Source organism: Sebastes umbrosus, chromosome 2, assembly GCF_015220745.1.
Source record: "Sebastes umbrosus isolate fSebUmb1 chromosome 2, fSebUmb1.pri, whole genome shotgun sequence".
Taxonomy (NCBI): Eukaryota; Metazoa; Chordata; class Actinopteri; order Perciformes; family Sebastidae; genus Sebastes; species Sebastes umbrosus.
Window position 1 is genome coordinate 4,916,652 of NC_051270.1, and position 22,465 is coordinate 4,939,116.

General features: G+C 42.1%; 1 protein-coding gene across 5 annotated transcripts in view; it reads left to right on the forward strand.

Annotated features, from left to right (window-relative positions):
* The window catches only part of znf536 (zinc finger protein 536), a 306,471-nt gene that overhangs the window by 52,349 nt on the left and 231,657 nt on the right, over positions 1 to 22,465 (forward strand). For all 5 annotated transcript variants that reach the window (XM_037792176.1, XM_037792166.1, XM_037792185.1 and 2 more), the window contains exon 2: positions 20,597 to 20,678. The gene's annotated coding sequence lies outside the window, so the exon portion shown is untranslated. The remainder of the gene's footprint in view (positions 1 to 20,596; positions 20,679 to 22,465) is intronic.

Genomic DNA, 22,465 nt, shown 5'->3' on the forward strand with positions numbered 1-22,465 from the left:
TTTGTATCTGATGACTTTGAGCGAGGGAGGGGGGGGGTGGGGTGGGGGGGGGGGGTGGGTGTGTGTATGTGTGTGTGTGTGTGTGTGGGGGGGGGGGGGGGGCTTCTCCATGTCTGGCATTATTTTTCTAATTCATTTTTTTTAATCAAGAGAAATTAGATCTATGCTGCATTAATCATCAACCTTCCTTAATATAGCAGACTGAGGGAGCATTTAAAAAAAAAAAAAAAAAAGGGGGCTGCATTTTTAAAAACACACAACTTTCCCCCTGAGAAGCCCCTTAATACCACATTACCGTTCTCCATTTATGCAAAAGTAAATAAGTAAACCCAAAAGGCAAATGAGCATTCCAGGCGTTTAAACACACAGCCTTCTGTAAACGCCTGGCGCAGCCGCGACCACATCTCCGAGGCGTAGCTGCCATGAGACGCAAAGTAAGGGTTGCTACTGTGCTTTTTTTTTTTCTTCTTTTAAAAGGTAAATATATGTGTTTATTCTCCACGTTATTTGAGGACAGGATATTCAAAAACAAGTCCTTTTTTAAGCTTTTTATTTCCTGGAACATCATTACCGTAAGACAGTAAAAAGGCCTCTGTTAAATATGAGAGTATATTAGGGACTGTGCAAAAATTATATGGGTGGGGATGGGGCTGAATCTCCCTCCCTAGCAGTTATCAAAAAAACTGCACCACCCTTTTCAACAATAACCATCAGTCGCTGATGAAACCACTAATGATGAATACAAACTTAAAGAAATTCATTCAAAATATTTGATCTTTTTCTTCTGCTTCTCCTTTTTTCCATCCACGCACACTCACGTGCACACGCTCACGTGCACACGCTCACAAACAATCAGTCGATTCCCACCTGGTGTTGTATTTAATTAGGTAAAATACACATCACACGTGTGTGGGCGCACGCGTGCGAGCGTGTGCGAGTGCGTTCGCTCGCCAAGAGCTGTCAGTCTTTCATGAACTACTTTAAAAAGTGTTGTTCAAGGTGGGAGCTAAATACTATTTATCTATTATTTATCTGCGTTATTACCGGGGTTGAATTTGAAAAGAGAGCTCTCCGACGTGGGAGAATTCCCCCGGCGCCTGACTCTTTCCTTTTAATACCTCTTTTAAGTCACACGATAACGCTCCCACCCGTGCTGAAGAAAGAAACCTTTAACAGATCTCCCGCAATTTTCCGACAATTTTCTCAAATCATCTTTTTTTTTTCTTCTATTTTTTTTTTCAAACGGCCCACCTCATCTTCTTCTCCTCCTCTCTCTCCAGCCCCCGCCGCCTCCTCCTCCACCACCTCCACCACCTCCTCCCCGTTTTCCTTTTTCCTCTTTTGTTTTGATCCGTGTCTTTTTTTGTTATTATTATTATTCTTGATCGTGAGCTGCAGTTGTTTTCTTCGCCTCAGGATTTTATCTCTTTTGTTGTGTCGTTCACACCAATCGTAGTAATGGGGAGAGAGTTAAGTGGAAGTGCTGTGGCCCGGGCCCTTGTTCAGCTTGTCTGTCGGCTGCTTTGGTAAACAGGACTGTCAGATCTGCACAGAGAGAGAGGGGTGGGTGTGGGGGGGTGGATTTGCATCCATGGTGTGGTTGAAGGCTCGAAGGGTGGGAGTGAGTTCACACTCTGAGTCTGCTCATCCGTTCACAATGTGTGTCCCGAAAACTGGGGGGTCATTTAGAACAGTCGCTATTTCTAACCTTCTGTTGCTGGAACTCATTAAAGTGAGAATATGAAAAGGAAGTGGAACACTCACAAGTTGTTTAGTTCTCGGTTTGAACTGTCCCGGTGTATGATGGTAACTCAGTTTTGTAGTTTTGTGCACTTTTTAAAAGATGGTTCAGGTTTATTACAACTTGGATCTTTAAGTCATGACAATGCTGTACTCACCAAAGTGATTGTTGAGATCTTGGAAAGTGGTGACATCGTTAAAAGGAAGTCAGACGAGTGACGGAGCATTTAGTAAGACAACTGGATAGATTTTAAACGAACCGACTGAGCTGTATGTGGTGCGGCGAGTCAGTCTTGCTGCCAACTGTCTCAATAACTAAGCGTGGTACCGCAGCAAAAAAACCCTCGTAGATCAAAAAGCATTTTCCCCACAGAGCAATATTATAAAAGAGACATCCGTAAAAATGTTGTCAGGACACCTCAGACTGCAAACATAGTCAATTATTACCGTGCGCCACTGTAGGGATGGCAATGTCGGTACACCACTTTGGTCTAGAGTAAACTGTTGGAACGGTTGCCATGAAATTTGGCACACTCACATTCATGTTCCCCTCAGGGTGAATTATTATAACTTTGATTCATCTAGCACTATCAAAATTCTAATTTGTTCAATATTTTGGTTTCTGACCAAAATACATTCAAAGCTGACATTCCTCGGATGTGCTTTGTGTTTAGCGTTAGTTAGCAAACATTAGCATGCTAACACCAAGATGTTGGACATGATAAACATTATATTAAAGAACGTGTATTGCCGAGAAGTGAAAGTCAGTTGTTTGATTCATCATCTAACATCAGCGCCCAGCTGCAGAGCTACGCTTCTGCCATTTTGGACTGAAAGCGACTACCGGACGCCACTAAAAAGTGGCATACAAAAGTAGAACAAAATTATTTCTATTCTATTGTCATATTCAAACCAAATTGGCCTGTGTTGAACAATAAAATATTACAAATATAATAAGCATTTTCAGTCCAAAATAGCAGCATCAGAAAAACACCATAATTGAGTCTCTTTGCGTCTGTACTCTTTGATTAAACTTCCTCAACACCAGCATGTTAGTATGTTACCATGAGCATGTTAGTGTGCCGTTGTTAGCATTTAGCTCGAAGCTTAGTACATCCCCACGGAGCTGCTATAAGCGAGGCTGTTGACTCTTAGTCTTGATAAATCATGAAGATTGAATGTTGGTCGAACTTCCCCAGAGCCTAGAACAGTTCTTTTTTGAAGTGTTGCCGTCATCAAAGTCTTTGATTTTCATTTGAAGGAATGGGAGCCATCTTGGAGTCCAGTATTCAGCTCAGTTTATTTTATGCAGTGAGGGATTACTACCGACATTTCAGGAGTTTTTGGTTTTACCTCGAGATAAAGTGGTTTCAGATAATCTGGCTAAACTTTTGTCGCATTAACAGTTTACTGACCACTCTTGTTTCTCGCTGTCTGACTTTTTGTTGCAATGTCACCATGTTTGTGGATCTCAGCAGTGACTTGTTGAGGAGAATCTTATCATAACCGATAGAAATGAAGGCCAAAACTATGAAAATGAGATCTAGTTTGTAATTAAACAGAGTTCTCCTTTCAGCCAGAATTTTAACTAGGTGGAGGAGTTCTTACGTCGTTGGCAGTCTTATCAAAATTCGCACAGATAGTAAGCTCATTTTCGGCCCCTGCTGTCCTGACCATGTCCACACTTTGCCCTGCCCGTGACCCCCTTGACCAGAACTTAATCCTGTCACAGGAAGTCCTTTGACTCTGTGCTCATATCCTCCCCAAACACCTACCCAGCAGCAGGACAATCTCATGGCGGAGCTGCTTCGGATTAGGGCCTCGGAGAGGTTTGCTCCACAAATCTGAAGTTGAGGTAGAGTTTATTTCTCTCCGTCTCCCTCGCAGCCTCCGTCTCTCTGATTGCCGATCAGCCCCCGAGGGCTTTGAGGCGCTCTTGCTGGATCCCTGTGATTAGAGTAAATGACCTCCCCCCCCTCCTGCTTGCCGGAGATCAGGGTTGGTTTGCGGGGTGGGAACGAGGTGGACTGAGGAGAACCGGGTGAAGTGCAGAAAAACAGTGAGGGTGAGGACGTGGAAATTGACGGAGGGAAGGCAAAGGAGACACAAAAAAGTGTTGGTTTGACGGCTTGTCGGCGTGGAAGCCCATGGCTGACAGGATCCTTTGGGTGGGTTTAATTCCATGTTTGCATCATATCCGATTTTTGGTATCTTCCAAATGAGGAAAAAAAACCATCACATCAGCCTTTTAGTGGTAATTTCCAAGAGGACATTTGGGGATTTTTGTAGCTCCACTGTCTCCTATTCAGCGTTACGAATGTTGCGTCCCACAAGAATCAAACACGCCAGCAAATACGCCAATTTCAAGGTATACGGTGCAGCTCGTTATTGTTGGAATATTAAAATAAATTGTAACTGTTTGCCATCTTGGCAAGCATGTCCTCCTCTCAAAATAACGTGAAGGTGGCATCTTACTTAGAAGAGTTTTATTCAGACTCAGGGGAGTGATGGTCTACACCAGTGGATGGATCTCCTCTCCAGGCAGTGTACTTAGCAGAGGCGTGCGTGTGCCTGTGTGTGTTTTTTGATATGCGGCCTGCAATAAAATGTAAGCCCGCAGGTGCCGAATCCTCCGCGTGTGCGTCGCCGCCGCCTGTAAGAAGTGTGCTTTTCCCTCAGTTCGCTCGTCTCTCTGACTCTCCAGCATGTACCAGTACCTGTCGCGCGCCTGTGTTTCTATGTGTGTCAGTTACTGCTGGGAGGGGCATTTGATCCAGCCGAGGCTCGTGTTCGTGTGGAGCCCAGCGGAGAGCAGCGGAGGTCAGTCTCCTCCTCAACACCCCTTTTTCATCCAATTTCTGTGACTGCGGGCGGCTGCTTGCCGCGCTTTTGTTGCCGGAGGTAATCTGTGAAGTGATCTTAATTATGGAGGTTCGGCCTGTTCCTCTCTCCCCCCCTCCCCACCTCTTCCTCTCTCTCTCTCTCTCTCTCTCTCTCTCTCTCTCTCTCTCTCTCTCGTTTCATTCTTTCTCTCTCTGTCTTCCTCTCTGTACACGCTTTTAATCAAAGAGCGTAGTTAGCTCGTAATGAGGGCGAAGGGAGCACGTGCGCTTCTGCTTACACATGCTGCGAGGCTTCGAGGAGGAGGAGAGCGAGGAGGATGAAGCGAGTGAGGAAGGACAGGAAGGGGTGGAAAGACAAACGATTATACAGTTTCCATGACAGGTTTGTCAAGAAAATAATGCGGCGGACAAGTAAGCTGGAATTTATTTTGAATTCTGCCACACGCAAAACTGAGTGGTGTGAAAAGTGTGAGTTGACTACCACAAAAACTATAATATTATAATATTTTTGGTTAAGGCCTATAAGGATAGATATACAGCATTTATACATTTTACAAATTTAAATGAAAATCATAAATCAATACAACCTCTACAAGTGGACCTCTAAAAGTTAAATTTTTTTAAAGATACACTTTTTAACAGTCAGTTTTGAATATAAAATATGACAGAACGTACACTGACAATGTTGGATTTATTTACTGTCATATTTAGAGTAGTGTGTTCTTCCCTTTTAGAGCACTGACAACACACGTAACATTAAATACGATATAAGATCAAATAAAGAAATGCAAAAGTTGGTGTATTCCGTCGAGGAGCAGTGAGAGCGGTTATGATGGAGGTATAAGGGGGATGTTGAGAGACCTAGAGGGAGGCAGGGAATGGGTGGAGGAGGTGGTGGAGGGGGCGGAGGGGGCAAAGGGGAGCACTGGGGGTTGGAGAGAAAGGGAGTTAGATGGGATCCATTACACATAAACAGCCTAGGCATTGATGAGATGATCCGACGAGGATTAGGCCCGACAATCCTGATGGACACTGAAAAGGTGACCACACGGGGAGGGGCGTGTGTGAGTGTCTATATGCACATGTGGAAATGTGTGTGTGTAGGCTCATAGCACAATAGCATATGCCGTATGTCCTCATTATGATACCCACCCCCCCACACTCCCAAACTCCCTCTCCGCACACACACACACACACACACACAAATCTCCTCCCAATGCTGCCGCCGTCGCTCGCTCTTTAAGGTCGCGCCGGGAGCCATTTCCAGGTCACAGCGAGGCCAAAGGGCAGCAGCTGGGGCGCGAATGCCAATCAAGTCAGCGCTGCATCACTTTGAGACGCTCTTGTTCTTCACGTGTGAAATGTGTCATGATATCACTTAGCTGGTTTCAGTTCCTTCCTTGCTTTCTAATTTGATGGCTTGTGTTGGAATGTGAAGCAATTCAACAGGCTTATTTCTCCTCTGAACAACGGCTCAAACCAACGCTGATACGGTACGATTAAGCAGCAGGGACTGTGATGATCAATGCTTAAAAGCAGTAAAAATGCCAAATAGTTGCTAGGTTAAGTTTCTTAAATGTGATGAATAGGTCTGTCAAAGTTAACGCGATAATAACATGTTAACGGAAATTCGTTTTGATGCCACAAATTGTTTTAACGCATTAACGCAACTTGCAATTTTTAGGTTGTAGCGGGCTTAGTGTTAGAGCTAGAATGAAGATACTGACATCATATAAAACTAGATAACCTAAGGAACCCATTGGTACCAACCGTGTCATACTCGCTTGTTGTAAAGAAGGCTAAATAACGCTCCAAACTTGCGCTAAATTTCCGCGAGGAAAAAACGGAATGGCCATTTTCAAAGGGGGTCCCTTGACCTCTGACCTCAAGCTATGTGAATGAAAATAGGTTCTATGGATATATATTTTTTTAAGCGAAATCCTTATTGATAAGAGTATTAAAAAAATGCAGATCCGGACGGATAAAAAATGTGAGATTAATTTGTGATTACTCGCTATTAACTCTGGACAGTCATGTGATTAATAGCGATTAAATATTGTAATCGATTGACAGCTCTCGTGATATTTTATTGCTTTTCTCTGTTTTAAATAATTGGGAATTTCTTTTGGATTTGGAGATGTTGGTTCAGAAACAAAAAAAAAAGAAGCCATTCGACAGATTATTAACTAATTAAATAACGTAGCGCTGAAACAACTAGTGATTGTCAGAAAATTCATCTGCTACAAATCTTTCGTTCAGTCATTTTTTTTAAAGAAAAAAAGTCACTGGTTCCAGTTTCTCAAAAGTAATTATTTGCTTGTTTTCTTAGTTTGCCTTGATACCGAACTGAATACTGAATATCTGTGGGTGTTGGAACATTGGTTGGACAAAAGGAGCTGTTTGAATATGTCAACTTGGACTTTGGAAACTTGTGATGTAGTTGGCAAGCCGACCAGTTGTGTAAGAATCGTATACTAGAGTTCTTTTCTTTTGGTTTTTACTCTAAGCATCAGACGGAGTGCTCATGAAACACGAAGTAGCAAACTCCTTGTGTGTGAAGAGACTTTGTGTCTGTCTGCAAGGTAGTTTACGAGTTAAATGCGAGTGTGTGTGTGTGTGTGTATTACAGTGAGACTGCTAATTCCTTCAGGGTCAAGGGGAGGGGCCGGGGTTAAATGGTGTGACAGGAGAGGTCAACGGTGATTAGCTGCCATCTGAACTGATGGCTGGAAGCTGGAGTGGAGAAGAAGAAGAAGAAGAGGAAAGGGAGAGTTGCATTGAGGTTATCAGTTTGTTGAAATCTTAATGTGTGTGTGTGTGTGTGTGTTGAACAGTCCCCCCCCCGCCCACTCCCGTTTGTACTCACCCCCCGCCGTCCCCTCCTTTTTCCTCATGTCCTTATATTATTAAAGGTTGCCTCCGTGCTTAAGTAAGGCAAAGCAGATGGCCCTTTTCATAAATCATGCTTATAAGATGATTACAGGCGTCGCCGCCCACCATTCTCTTCTTCACTTACGGTACAGTAGTGCTTACAGTTTTCCTCAAGGCCTGCTAATCTGGCTGTACTTTAAGAAAACACAAAAGCTAACGCTAAACTCTGATTATTTCACCGACCAGGGGGTGAAAGGAGACGCCACAGTTTGAACCCTGAGAGCTGCAAAAAAAAAAAAAAAAAAAGGTGACAAGTCAAGAAAAGAAAAAAAATAAGATAAGATTACTTCCCCTGCCAGTGCCTCCTCCTCCTCCTCCTCCTCTCAGCGTTACTTGTTATGTTCCTGAGCTTTGGCGCAAAGTTGCTCAGAACAGGATGTTAAATATATAGCACAGGGGAGGGAGAAGGAGAGGAAGAGAGAGATGGGGAAAGAAGTAAAAGGAAAGGGTGTGTGTGTGTGTGTGTGTGTGTGTGCGTTGGATTATGTCTGTGCCGTTGCACTATTCCTTGATGTATGCACCATGTCAGGCAGTCATTGTCTCCTGGGTAAAGAATGATAGTTCAAATACCTAGCATCTCTCCCCTGGTGCTCCAAATGCTCGCCTTTGAAGTTTTTATAATCCATCTGTCATCTGCGAGCAGGGAGGGCACATGTTCTGTACCACTCAATTACCAAATTCTCTTTTTGCCAGCTACAATGAGACAGGAAGCAAATAATATGGGCGACCCTGAAAAAGAGAGAGAGAGAAGGGGAGGGATGTGTGTGGGGGGGTGGGGGGGTATAGAAAGAGAGAAAGAGGGAGGAATTGCTTGAAATCCTGCGTTCCTGGCTTTCTCACGCACTTGATTGTGTCCCCTCGCTGCCTCTCATAACAGGAGAACAAAGCCTGTTTGTTGTGGGTGGAATGCCTAAAATGCTTCCTACTGTTACAATTATGAAGAATTTGATTGAATGTGTATTGTTTCAAGGGCTTGGCGATTTTGATCATTTTTTAAAGTGCCTTAGATTGTTATTCCGCTTCCCTACTAGCAATAATAACCAGTCACCTAATCAAATTCCATTTGATATAAACATTTCATTTGTTATAAGATGTTGTGTAAAAAAAAAATGATACATTATTCATTACCGACGCGTAAAGATGCACTCTGATAGGCTTTTTGTCAGCGGCTGGATGGAGAATCTAATGAAGTTTGCTGCAGTTTCTTGGTGTTAAAATCGGCTTTAATTGGTGAGCGCTTTGTTGTGCGTTGCTTTAAAGCCGCGCTGAGGCGACCAGAAAGAAACTTCAGATAACCGTCTGAAAAATAACAACAGCAGCGGTTGCAAATTACGGCTCCGAAACATATTTCATTTACATACGCCACAGGCCCCTTTTAAGGCGTCTACCTTTTAATTCTTTTTCATATTTAACACTCGATACAAAACAATAAAAAGCCTCAGATCTCTGTGTCTGTATCCTCGTTTACATCGAAAAATCCCCCTCCTCCCTCCTCTTCCTCCTCAGCCTCCCCATCCGAAAGCATCCTCGCTGGGAAGAAGATGAAAAGATTGTTTTGAGAAACTCGAAAGGAAATTTGACATTCTTTGGTTGCTTCTGAAACTTCCAATATTCTGCCGTAATTGTTTCATACAAGTTATATATCTTCATTTGAGGGGGGAAGGTGGGGGGAAAGGAGGGAGATGAAGAACACGTCGGCTTCTTTCTTCCTGAATAAAAGGCAGCAGAACCCATCTGGTTGGGTGATCCACGGCTGGCCCTCTTGCGCTCATCGCTGAAATAATACTCCCTCTAATGACTCCCACATATTCTGAAATCTCCCTTTTGAAATTGGTCTTGGCAGATTATTTGCAGGTACTTGAGTTGCATCTGTTTGCAATTTTGCAAATGTGGAAGACTTTAATGCCGGGCAGGGGCGGGTAGCGGGGAAGAGGCTATTTTAATCCCTGGGATAACACCGGCTGTCAGTGTGAACGGGGCCTGGGTAGCAGCCTGCACCTTGACCCACATTTTGACTCGTCGTTACCCAGGTGACAATGCGTTTGTATATAATGATGCTACATGTGTAGCTGTCTATACGCGGGACCAGGACTGGTTTTATTCTGAGCCTTTTTGCTGGTGTTTGCAGGTTGGTGTGAAAACAGGAAGTCATACTGTGCAGTAACTACGGATGCACCGATCCGACTTTTTCAGTCCTGATACCGATAGCGATACCTGGGCTTTGGGTATCGTCTGATACCGAGTATCGATCTGATATCAGTGTTTAATTAATCAGCTGTATGCCTCACTGTGTGGAAGTGGATCAGTCTTTTATGTGTAAGGCAACATCAGGCTTGACTTAAACATTGCTTTCCTAACTCTAAAAAACAAAATGTAGCAAATAAATTCATAGATATAAATTTACTGACGGTTATTTATTATAAAATAATAAATCGTGCACCAACAACTTAGTAAAACATCTTAAAAAATAAACAGGAATTACAATTCAAGTGTAAGTTATGTATTATTCCGATATTGAAATTATAGCTGATAAATTATCGGCTTATAATACAAAGCCAAATTGCTTTCATTGACTTAACAAGCACTATCTACAGGATACATGACGGTATGCACTTTTAAATTTGATTTGCGATACCCCAATAAACACAGAGAAGAAGAAGAACAAATGCAGCACGCTGACTAGAGAGCCAAACGTGTCGTCACCGGTGTGGATGTTTTTCAGTTTCAGAGGAAGACAACACGATTGCAATTTGTAAACTACATCTTAGCCTTTCCTACCTTCAGGTGTGCATAAACTACAGGTTATGAAGTTCTTTTTAAAATACAAAATTGTTAAATGATCAGTTATCAGTATCGGCGATGAGAAGCAGGTAATTATTGTTATCGGCGGAAAAAATATCCATATCGTTTATCCCTAATAATCAGTGGTGGAATGTAACCAAGTACATTAAGTTCCAGTACTTTACTCCTTCAGATACTTGTACTTTACTTGATTATTTTAAGTTCATGGCACTTTACACTCCACAACATTACAGATGGAAATGTTTTACACCACTACATTTACTTGACTGAGCTGTTGTCATTGCCGTCCTGTGAAAACCATGATTCTCCAGAGTTGTTGTTCTTGGAGTTTTTTTCAGTTGAATAAACCAGTTACAAACCAAAACAACTTTCACACAAAGCTGAAGACAGGCCTGTTTTTCATGGTTCATGAACAGTTGACATTTTGGAGATTCACAGTTTCCACAGGTTAGCGCCGAAATTGGGATTTCGTAAAAATAGATGAAGAAGTGTTGCAGGTTAAACAGTATATGAATGGGGATGCACAATTAGCGGATCAGATATCACATAAAAATGTTTACACTTGAATTGTAATGCCTGATAACAAGGTTTTTTACCAAGTTGCTGGAGTACGATTTATTAATTTAATAATGAATAACAGTTCAATAAATTTATATCTATGTAAATATTTGTTGCATTTTGTTTAGCAAAGTTAGAAAAGCAATGTTTAAGTCAAGCCTGATGTTGCCTTACACATAACAGAATGATCCCAGTCACTTCCACACAGTGAGGCATACGGCTTATTAATTAAACGCTGGTATCAGATCGGTACTCGGTATCGGCCGATAGCCAAAGCTCTCGAGTCGAGACTGAAAAAGTCAGATCGATGAATCCCTATATATAAAGCTTCCCCTTGACCGACTACAATAATAAAATGCTACTTAAACTTTAATGCATAAGCAGTAATAAAATCCACAGGGGTCATTTTTCTTCTTCGAGTACATTAACGTTTGATGCTTTAAATACATTTTGCAGATACTTTTAGTAACTTTTTCAATGCAGGACTCTTACATGTAGTACATGGAGAATTTTAACAGTGTTATTGCTACTTTTACTGAAGTAAACTCTTCCTCCACCACTGCAGATTAGTCTCAAGCATTGTATCTAGTCATATCTCATAGATAATATTGCTCAGAGGTGGACAAACTGCAGGAGTTTGTCAGGTATTTGTGTTGTCCAGTATAAAGTGCAGTGATCAGCGAAGCTAAACCAAAGCTGAAATGATTGTGACTTCAGTCCTTATTATTTCTACCATGTGGTGAGCAGCTGACCAGCTTAAGCCTCCCCCCTTTATTCACCCCCCCCCGTCTCCCTCCCTCCCCCTTTTAAAACTGTAATAAGGTGCCCTATTGTCCTATGGCAGGGTGTACCGGGGCCACAGCCGAGCCCACCCGGCTCACTGTAATTGCATAGGTGGTTACAATTACATTAATTACATATTTCATCAACACTGTTTATCCAGCCGCACGGTAAATGAAGAAGCCAAACTTTTAACTCTCGTCTTTTGTTTTTGCGTTTCTTGTCTGTCCCCCCCGCCCCCCCTCAACCCACCCCTTTCTCTTCCCTGCTTTTTTTTTTGTGGTTGTTTTATTAGGAGCGAGGGGAGGGGAGGTGCCAGAGGAGGAATTATGCTGAAAGTGTATGCCTTGCAACTTTTCCCCTCCCTGTTGGAAATGTTTATTTGAACAGTAAGCTCATGATTTGAATATTTGTAATCCATGCTTAAATTTACAGGCCAGATGAACTTTTTGGCACAGAATGGCAACCATAAGTAGGATTTTGAGAAAAGCTTTACAAAATTTTAAGCCATGTGCAAGGCTTATATAATTTAGAAGGGGGGAAATATGCACAAATAAAACAGGCTCTGTCTTATTTACTTTACACGCGCAGCAAAAAAACTGCATCATATGGCGCCTGACGTATATATGCGTTAGCTACGTCCTTCTGTCCACACTTTTAGAAAACAGAAACTAAAGCTAACAATACTTGAAGGAAATAAAAAAAGCCCCAGAGGCACTTGAGTCGTCCTCCTGTGCTGGATGTAAATGAGCGTGCTCCATATTGACTTGTGCTGGCGGGGATGCCACCCATATTGTAGGCTGGGAGGTGGGTGGGTCGCCCCGGCGAGTGGCAGAGAGTGATAGAGAGGGAGAGAGAGGTCACTGAAGCGGGCAGGAAAAAAGGAAGGCTTTCTTAAATGATGCTAATCAGTCCGGAGGGGCCTGGCCCTCTCTCCCTCATCAGCCTGCTGTAATTCAGATGTGCTGAGAACCTGGAATTAAATGTGTCACTGTGAGGCGCGTGTGCGCGCGTCAGCCTCCGTTTGCCTTGCATCCACTGCTGCGCGTGTGTGCGTGCGCGCATGCGGGGTGTTTAGGGGTTAAGTAGAACCAAATTAGTCGATGGGAGAACTAACAGCAGCAGTAGCTTTCTGTGTGGCTACTTCTTGGTGAATGTCAAGATGATTTAGCTGCTCTTCTGCTCGCCGTCTGTCTCTGAGCACTGGCCCTCCAATCACCGCTCCGGGGCTGTCTGTTTTGTGGCCCTCCGTGCAACAAATGAATATTAAATCTGCACTGGGCAACTTCACACACTGGCAAGAGGTTTACAGTCTGAAATATGAGGACGGTGGAGCCCAGAAATCCTGCAAGGTAACATCAGTAAACTGTCTGATGGTGGAGGAGGAGGTGCTCTACAGAGAACAGCTTCTTATGTGTTTATTTGCTCCGGTGCTTTCTGAATTTCATTGGTCAAATCTAAAAAGAAAAAAATCAGTGGGGGAGTGTATACACTTTTATATATGTAATCAAAATCATGGACCTTTAACTCATACAGGCAACACTACATCAGTGCTGACCAGAGCTGAGTTTATACACCAAAAGATAACTTATATTGAGGAACAGAAACAGAAACAGCACGCAGCTGTACAAGATCTTTACCCGAAATACAATACGGTCTAAAGGCCATTACACACTGGGGGTGGTTTCTGTGATTAATTTGGACGCGAATATACTTTTTCCAACTTTTGTTTTTGTCACAGAACATGAATATCGAAAAAAGTGATACAATTTGATTGCATCAACCAATCACATATTGCGGAACGGACATTTTCAATACGTACACTACAGAGTGGTGCAGGGATGACATCATTTTGTAGGCCAAACAGGAAGTTAGCATCGCCCTGGGTTCCCTCGACAAAAAGCCAATGGGATTGTTCCATCCGCCATGAACGCGCATTAATGCAAGTATACACAGCGAGGCTGTAAAGGCGGGCGAGTTGGCGTGATGACGTTTAGTAATTACATTTAGCCACTTGTTAGCAACCGGCTTTTTAAAGACACGTAAAGGCTTCAAAATTCATGAATTGAATATTTACTGACATATTTTATATTGTAGAACAAAACTTTAAAATCTCTTCTTGTGTTAACCACAGACCTTATTTCAGGCATCTAACTAAAAACCCATTAAAAAAACTCATTGACTTCCAGACAAGGGAACCGGAAGTGCTAACTCATTTCCGGTTTTAGGACTCATTCCTGCACCACTCTATAGTGTACAACAACACATACTCCGAACCAAGACGGCAAACTTTATTACTCCTTTTAACCTTGACAAAGGCAGTGCAGACCAGATCCTCTTCCTTACTTATTCCTTGATCAGATAGTTCCTGATTTCAGTCCGAATTTTGCCAATTTTAAGGCCATTAAACACCATCATGGATGTGATGAATAAAACCCACAAAATTGCGAAGGTAAATTGTTGCTAAGCTGTTTTATTGAGTTTACTTTTTTGCGTAATGCTGTGAGTGAATTTGCCTCTGGTAAACAGTTGCAAAGTGTATATATGTCTAGGGCTTTTATTGTGAAAGGTAAGAACTGAAGGAGTGGATCTGGTCTGCGCTGCCATTGAACTGCCATTCAATGCCAGTTTTTAATACTTTTCGACACATTTCGTTCTTTACCAAAAAAGTATCGAGGTTCGATGCGCAGCTCGTAGTGTTGATGAATGCGTCCCTGTGTGAGCGCACAAAGGTGTCGGTGTTGTCTTTCTTGCCAGCGAAGGCTGTATGTGTGTATTCTTGCTAACATATTGTGTGTGTGTGTGTTGGGAGGAGTGCGGGGGTGTGCGCGTGTGAGTGTGTGTGTGTGCGCAGGGACGCCAGTTGGGCTAACAGCTGAATCATGGCTCAGCCGCTGCCCCTCGTAGTCCTTGGCAGTTAGCGGTGTGAAAAAGCCTTCTCTTTGAGGGCATTATATAGATTAATGTGCTGTGCCTCGGGCAGAGACACACACACACCTCGCCAGGGAGGGATCCTGACCGTGTGTGTGTGTGTACAGAAGAGAATCAGAGGACTACAGCAGCATAGGATTGTTGAGGATAAAGTGTGTGTATATGTGTGTGCGCATTTGTGATATGGTGCATATGTGTGTGGATGTGAGAAGGGACAGTTGGGGGGGTGTTAACAAGAGACTAGAGGAAGGTACTGTGAGTAAGCTGTATGTATGTGTGTGTGTGTGAGAGAGAGGAAGTGGTATTCATATTCTTTGTGAGTTTTTTAAATATGTTTTTTATGATTTGAACTTGTTTGTGGAGAAGTCATTCAGCGATGATCAAAGATTATGGGATAAATACGACTTTTGATCATAAGTAAGTAATGACAAAGTGTTAAAGATTTTACTCGTAGCCTGTGTTTCTGTTGTGGCTGTACCTCAACCCAGCAAAAATGCAGCTAAATTCATCGATATTAGAGTGCGTCCTTGCTTTATGCTTCATTAAACTGAGTCTCTGTGCAGTAAATACAAGGGCTGGGACGATACACCTATATCCCGATTCAATACGGTCATGGTATTTGGCTGCCGATTCGATATGTATTGCGATTTTTAAGTATTGCGATTTTTAAGTATTGCAATTTTTTTCATACACTTCTAGGGACTTTTACTTTGGAAAATATCTAAATTAATACAGTAAAATGGTTTGATTTTCAGCATGTATGTAGTCAGAGATGTCCTGAAGGCAAATGTATCAGTCACTGTCAGTCAATGTTTTCCAGCAACCAAAGGAAAAAATCAAAGAATAAAGACATTTCCCTCACAAATTAGTGATATTTCCTTTTTAATTTATAAGGGACATGTAATGTTTTATACTTCTAAAAAATATAATCCAATTAATCTTATTTCCATATATGTATTTTGTGTATACAGTTCCCTTTGTTAACACCTTAGTTTGAAAACTGGTCACACGTGTATACTTCCGCTAACTTCTCCAAGTCCGTCTCTAGCTCTCCCGTCAGCTCCATTCTCTCTATACATCCATGGTCAGCTCCATCGGGGCCGTTTGAATGCATTTAACATAAATGTCAGTATCTGGGTGCTCTACAGTTGCAGCATTGGCCCATTTGACTGCAGAGATTAGAGTGACGGCCGGCTTGACAGCCAAAACCGCAATGCGATAACGTTTCCTGTCCACGACAGAGTTAGCATGCAGCTTTAGCCGCGATGTCTAGCTCTGCTTTTCCTGTCAATGTGTGAAACCCAAAGTGATTCCATACTTTACTGGATGTGTAGTGTTTACCAATCTGGATTTAAAATGTGAGGGTGCAGGTCGTATCCACGTGGACCCTCCAACGTTTTCTATTTTCTTATTTCGGCTCGCCACGGTTTGTTTTGATTGACAGATACAAAACGGATATGACGTCACGTTACTCAGACTGCAACAATAAAAGAGGTAACTTCCTTCTATCTCCGTATAGACTCAATTGAAGCAAATATAGTGATTCTGGCATTATAAAATCAATTTGAAAATCGTAAAAATAAATATATAATATATGAATCTGACTCCGTTGGGGATACCGGGTGTCTGCCGGGGCATCTGGGGAGTGGATAGCTTTCCATCGAGGTATTTTTACGGGAATCAGAGGGGTGTTTATGAGGCCTTGGTGACCAGAGACCCTTTGACTCACTCTCTCTTTCCTTTATATCTGCCTCTTAGCCGTATTAGCTGTTAGCGTAGCAGAGTGGAGTTCAGGGTGTAGCCGAGCAGATATACAGTATCACAACAAATACACACACACACACAAACGCCACAGCTGCTGGAAGCAAATGCAAATGGAAAAGTACAACACTGTTCCAGCTGAAGTTAAAGCAAAAACCTTGTCGGGGTAAACAGGAGACTTTTAAGGCCTCTCTCTCTTTCCCCCTTGTTCCTTTCGCTCTCTTGGCTTTCATGATCGCTCATATTTTGTATGTTTCCCCTTCTCCTCGTTTTCCTCACTTTACCCCTTTGCTGAGAAGTATGAGGGAGATTTTCCTTATCAGGATTTTAGCACATTCCATTCAAGATTAGGCACATCTGTTGTTTTGTGTATGTGCCGGTGCATGTGTGTGTGTGCATGTGACTTCTGAGATTATTTGTGTGTGATTTTTTTTTTCTTTGACATGTAGCTGCACACTCTTGGGACACATGAGTGCATGCGTGCACATGTATATATCCATATATGTTTGTGTGCGTGTGTGTGTGTGTACTCGCTGCAGCCAGCGGTCTAAATAATCTACTTTTGTCTGACAACGGCATCAAGTCGTGGAGGTGCACATATGCAGAAAGCTATTTGGAAAGGCCTCCTCGTAGCTGTCAGCTTTTATTATGCGCTGAGGTGTCATGTTTGTTAGGAAGCTGAGTGCAGATGGCAGAGTGGAAGAAATGGATCACTAATTTTAACAATGATTAATGAACAGAGATGGAAAATGAATTACATCGGACTATTGGAGGCAAGGAATATTTTCTCTGAAAATGTTAACTTCGGCTGCCAGGCAGCCGGCCGTGTTGTGGGAGTATATTGAGGAGGGGAAGGGAATGTGTGTGTGTGCATGTATGTATGTGTGTTTGCTTGTGTGTGTGTGTGCGCGCACTAAGGTGCAATTTTCCCCCCGCATCTTTTGTAGAATCAACACTTCACTGCTCTTGCCTATTACTTTACCGTTCGCCTGCTTAAACACTGCCGGCTTTATACACATTGTTTCCCCCTCACCCCCCCGTCCCCCTATGTGTATTGCACTACCAGTTAAGGTACACACTCTTTAATAAGGTAAACACAGGAAAGGTTAGACTGTCTTTAAATGTTAGCTATTTTCATTACTCCGCAGTGTGCTTTGATATCAAATCATAGATGGAGCAGATTCGATCAAGTGTCAGTAGCTGTGGTATTTCACTCTGGTAGAACAACAGCCTGTCTATATCTGCTGCCTTTGAATGCAGTGTGTAAGCTATTATTCATGATTCCACATTCATTTTTCATGTAAAGTATAATTTTTAGGGCTGTCAATGGATTAAAATATTTAATCACGATTAATCGCACATTTTTTATCTGTTCAAAATGTACGTTAAAAGGAAATTTGTCAAGTATTTGATACTATTATCAACATGGGAGTGAACAGATATGCTGCTTTATGCAATCATATGTATATATTTATTATTGGAAATCAATTAACAACACAAAACAATGACAAATAGTGTCCAGAAACCCTCACAGGTACTGCATTCAGCATGCTCAAATCATAACATGGTAAACTGCAGCCCAACAGGCAACAACAGCTGTCAGTGTGTCAGTGTGCTGACTTGACTATGACTTGCCCTAAACTGCATGTGATTATCATAAAGTGGGCATGTCTGTAAAGGGGAGACTCGTGGGTATCCAGAAAACCCATTTTCATTCACATATCTTGAGGTCAGAGGTCAAGGGACCCCTTTGAAAATGGCAATGCCAGATTTCCCTTGCCATTATGTAGCGTAATTTGGAGCGTTATTTAGCCTCGTTCGCAATAAGCTAATATGACATGATGGATTCCTTAGGTTTTTTCTAGTTTCAAATGATGCCAGTATCCTTACTCTAGCTTTAAAACAGAGCTACAACCTCCGAAATATCGATTGCGTTAATGCGTTAAAGAAATTAGTGGTGTTAAAACAAATTTGCGTTAACGCGTTATTATCGTTATTATTATATATATATTACTGGAAATCAATTAACAACACAAAACAATGGCAAATATTGTCCAGAAACCCTCACAGGTACTACATTTAGCATACAAATAGGCTTGAATCATAACATTGCATTGAAAAATGGCCATGCCAATTTTTCCTCGCCAAAATTTTGCGGAAGTTTGGAGCGTTATTTAGCCTCCTTCACGACAAGCTAGTATGACATGTTTGGTACCAATGGATTCCTCAGGTTTTTAGTTTCATTCCAGTATCTTCACTTTACAACCTCTGAAAGAGCGATTGCGTTAATGCGTTAAATAAATTAGAGGCGTTAAAACAAATTTGCGTCATTATCGCATTAACTTTGACAGCCCTAATCATTGTGAAAATGTAGGCAAAACAACCCCGCAGCGTGTCCAGAGAAGCAACCTGATGGATTATATCTGACGGAGAAAATGTTTACCTTTCATACATCGGTATTGCAATATCATATGGCGGTATAAAAAGCAGACAACTTGACATTCCTCATTGCTTGTGATCTGAGAAGAAATCTTCATAGTTTCTCCTGTCATCCTACCACTCCCACCCCCCCCCCACACACACACACACACAACATCACCCTGCCTGCATCTGTCTCTGTCGAGGTTTGTCTGGTGGGCGGTCGGTGCAACACGGTTTAATAGGTAGATGTGAACTATTTTGAATTTAATTAAGGGCCTGATGGGAAATACGTAAAGGGAGAAAACAGAGCAACTTCTAGCAACATTGTTGTGTGTTTGTGTACATGTGTATTGTGCGTGGAAGGGAAACGGAGAGAGAGAGACAGAGAGACAGAGAGAGAGAGAGAGAGATCTCAGGTTACGGCAGCATATGCTAAGCACTCAGAAAACATACACAATGCCTTTGGTGAACAAGGTAGTCGGTATGCCCTTGGGAGCCAATTTAGATTGTGACTTAAGGCGATGTCGTGGCTTTGTGTGTGAGTGAGCGTGTGTGTGTGTGTGTGTGTGTTCCCTGTATGCGACTGAGTTTTCTACTCTTGATGCTCCATTGAAACAGTAGTGGTGGGTAGATCTGGGTGGCCCTCCTGCAGACCCTCCACATCTGTGCTCCCCCTCTACACCCCCCTCTCTGCTGTAGGACTGAGCCAGCTCCTCCATGCCTGGCTGCCTCTCCACATCCAGAAAAGCCATGAGAATTTGTTGGACCCGTACTTCTTTTTGCTAGTTAAAATTCGAAGTCATAGTGCTAAGCATCTGAATGAATCACAGAAAAAAGAGCGCCACCTACTAGAAGAGCCATGAAAAGAACATGACTGTGTGTTGCTCACATTGTGACTGACAGGTGATCTTTTGGGTGTGCAGGAACAACACAGCGTCGAGCGTTTAGCGCTAAAGATTGAAGGGTAAATATACAAAACAGCAAGATCTCGCAGATTAGCATCCAAGCAAACTTCAGCGGATTCAAGCAAACGTTTGAAATGTCACATAAAATGAAATGTAAATCAGGAGCAGTTTAGTCTGCCGCGTAGAAATGGATCAATTAGCTTCTTCGACAAAGAATAAAACAATTTTTTTCAGTGTTTTCCACCTTAATCGAGCATTAAAACTTTTTACAGGAACTGTAATTTCATAAATCATGACTGGTATGAGAAGTGGTTGCCGTCATGTCTCTCTCTGTGAGGCCTCGGCTTAAATGCCACATAGAGTTACATGCTACTTTAAAGGGGAATGGTAGTCTTTTACTTCACATACTTTGAGCCAGCTTGATTATTTTTCTGGCGTTAAGCGGCGGCGGCTTCAAGGCTGGATCAGATAACAACCTCTGCTGTGCTGCGTAGGCTCCTCTCACAGTTTTCTCAGAACAAAGCTTCCTATTTTGTTTTTTTGTGTTCTTTTTTTTTTTCGCAACAATTTTTAACTAACAAATGATGAACCTTGGACATCTCAGTATGTGTCCCACTATGATTCCCTCGTCTTGAACTGACAAAATAAAAAAAGTAATAATGAGAAGAAAATGAAAAAAGTCAAAGATTGATACACACAAGCAATTACAGTTAATGTATTTGTTAGATTACTCATGGATGTGTAAATGACATCACGTCCTCACAGGAAGTCCTGAGGAAAAATAAAAATGTGTGTGTGTGGGGGTGGGGGGATCAACGCACAATGTTTTAATGGGTATTTCTCTTCTGTCGCCAGTGTTGCAAACTTGTCAAGCTTCAACCGCGGGTGACTGTGAATTTCCTGGTGTGTGTGCTTTGTTTACAGGCTCTTGTCGTCCCACCTTCTGTGGAGCTGTCGGCGCTCTTCCTGACATCCGGCATTCATTGGAGCGGCGGCAGTCACACAGGTACGATCACACCGACTGATCACAGGGAAGGGGAGGATATTAAAGGTGTCTGTCACACTTACACGCCCGCGCATGCATCTTTTGTTTTCATTTGAATCTTTATTTATCCGGGGGAAAGTCTACTGGAGCGTGCACTTGTTCAGCAGTGCCATGCTTCTTGGTCACACTGCCGAGACATTCAGTACCTGTAGCATCTGTTGGTGGGTCAGTGGCTCGCTCTGGAGTACATCAAAGTTATAGAAGAAAATAATCACCTCCATTTTTCTGACCAGACAAATAAAATTCATTGGCAACTAGGGATGTCACGAGAACCGATGCGTTGATACCAAGTTGATGCCAAAATTCTGAAAATGTTACGGTACTCGTTTTTCTATAGCACCGTAGATCCTGGGAACAGGACACGAGATTAACGTCGTCGTGGGGACAATAGAAAATTTCCCTGACAATGCTCCATTGTGAACAACAAATTAACGATGGGCAATATATTAATATTACATTGATATCGTGATATCAGACTAGTTATCGTCTTAAATTTTGAATATCGTAATATGGCATACGTGTTGTTCTTTTCCTAGTATTAAGGGCTACATTACAATACAGTGATTACCAGACTTATCTAGCTGTTATATTATTTGTCTTTTACACTTAGTCATTATATCCACATTACTGATGATTATTTATCAAACATCTCATTGGGTAAATATTTTGAGAAAGAATTGTCAACCCTACAATATCGTTGCAATATCGATATTGAGGTATTCGGTCAAAAATATTGTGATATTTGATTTTCTCCATATCGCCCAGCCCTTCAACAAATCCGTTTCGATATCGGCAAGAGGAAAGCTAGTTAACGTTAGCTGTTAGCAGCCGGTGGGTAGTACAATCCTGCTTGGCTAAAAAAACAGAGCTAATAGCTAACGTACAAAGGTTCCATTACATTACATTACGATGCGTTCAAGCTCTTATCAGTAAAAATGAGTATTGAGCGAAGGTGAATTACTAACGTTATAATGTGTTCAAATGTAATCTTGTAAAATTTAGTTTTTGCAGACAAAATTGAGGCAGATCATCAGGGATTAATAATAAATTCACAAAAAAATGTATCAACCGGTATTAATGGAGTTTATTGAAGTACATGGGATTTATTTTTATTTTATTTTTTTTACCGTGGTATTGACTTTGTTATCAAAAATTGTGGAAGTTCCCTGGTATTGGTATCGACTACTAAATTTCTGTTATGGTGGCAACCTTCCACCAACAAAGTCTTTAGGCTTTTATCACACAATGCGTGAATGTACGCTCACGTGCACGCACACTATATGGAAATATGACACATTGACCGTATGGGTGGTGATTGTAGAGTGAATTAATGTCATCACGTTGACCTGAACTTTGCAAGTGGACATGAACTAGTCTTGTTTAAGCAAATACATGTAACCAACCACTTGGTCTTGTCAGGCAACATTTGCAGAATTGCACCATTTTTTGGGGATTTTTGTTCGCCTATGTTGTCAAGTGGGTAGTTTATGTGGCACACACCTCTATAACATACTATACAGTATGTTAAAGATTACATGAAATTGCTTGTCCCAACATGATGTTGGGACAAGAATGTGATTTGACAGTCGAATAGGATTTGGGACACTGACTGCAAAATGAACATTCCTGGTAGCAGTTGAGTGTTTTAATCCTGCGTGTCAGGCCGCATATGTTTGCACTTCTGGTAGCAGAAAGACCTGCAGGATATGTTAGTGATGTCACAAACTGACACCCAAATAGACACCTCT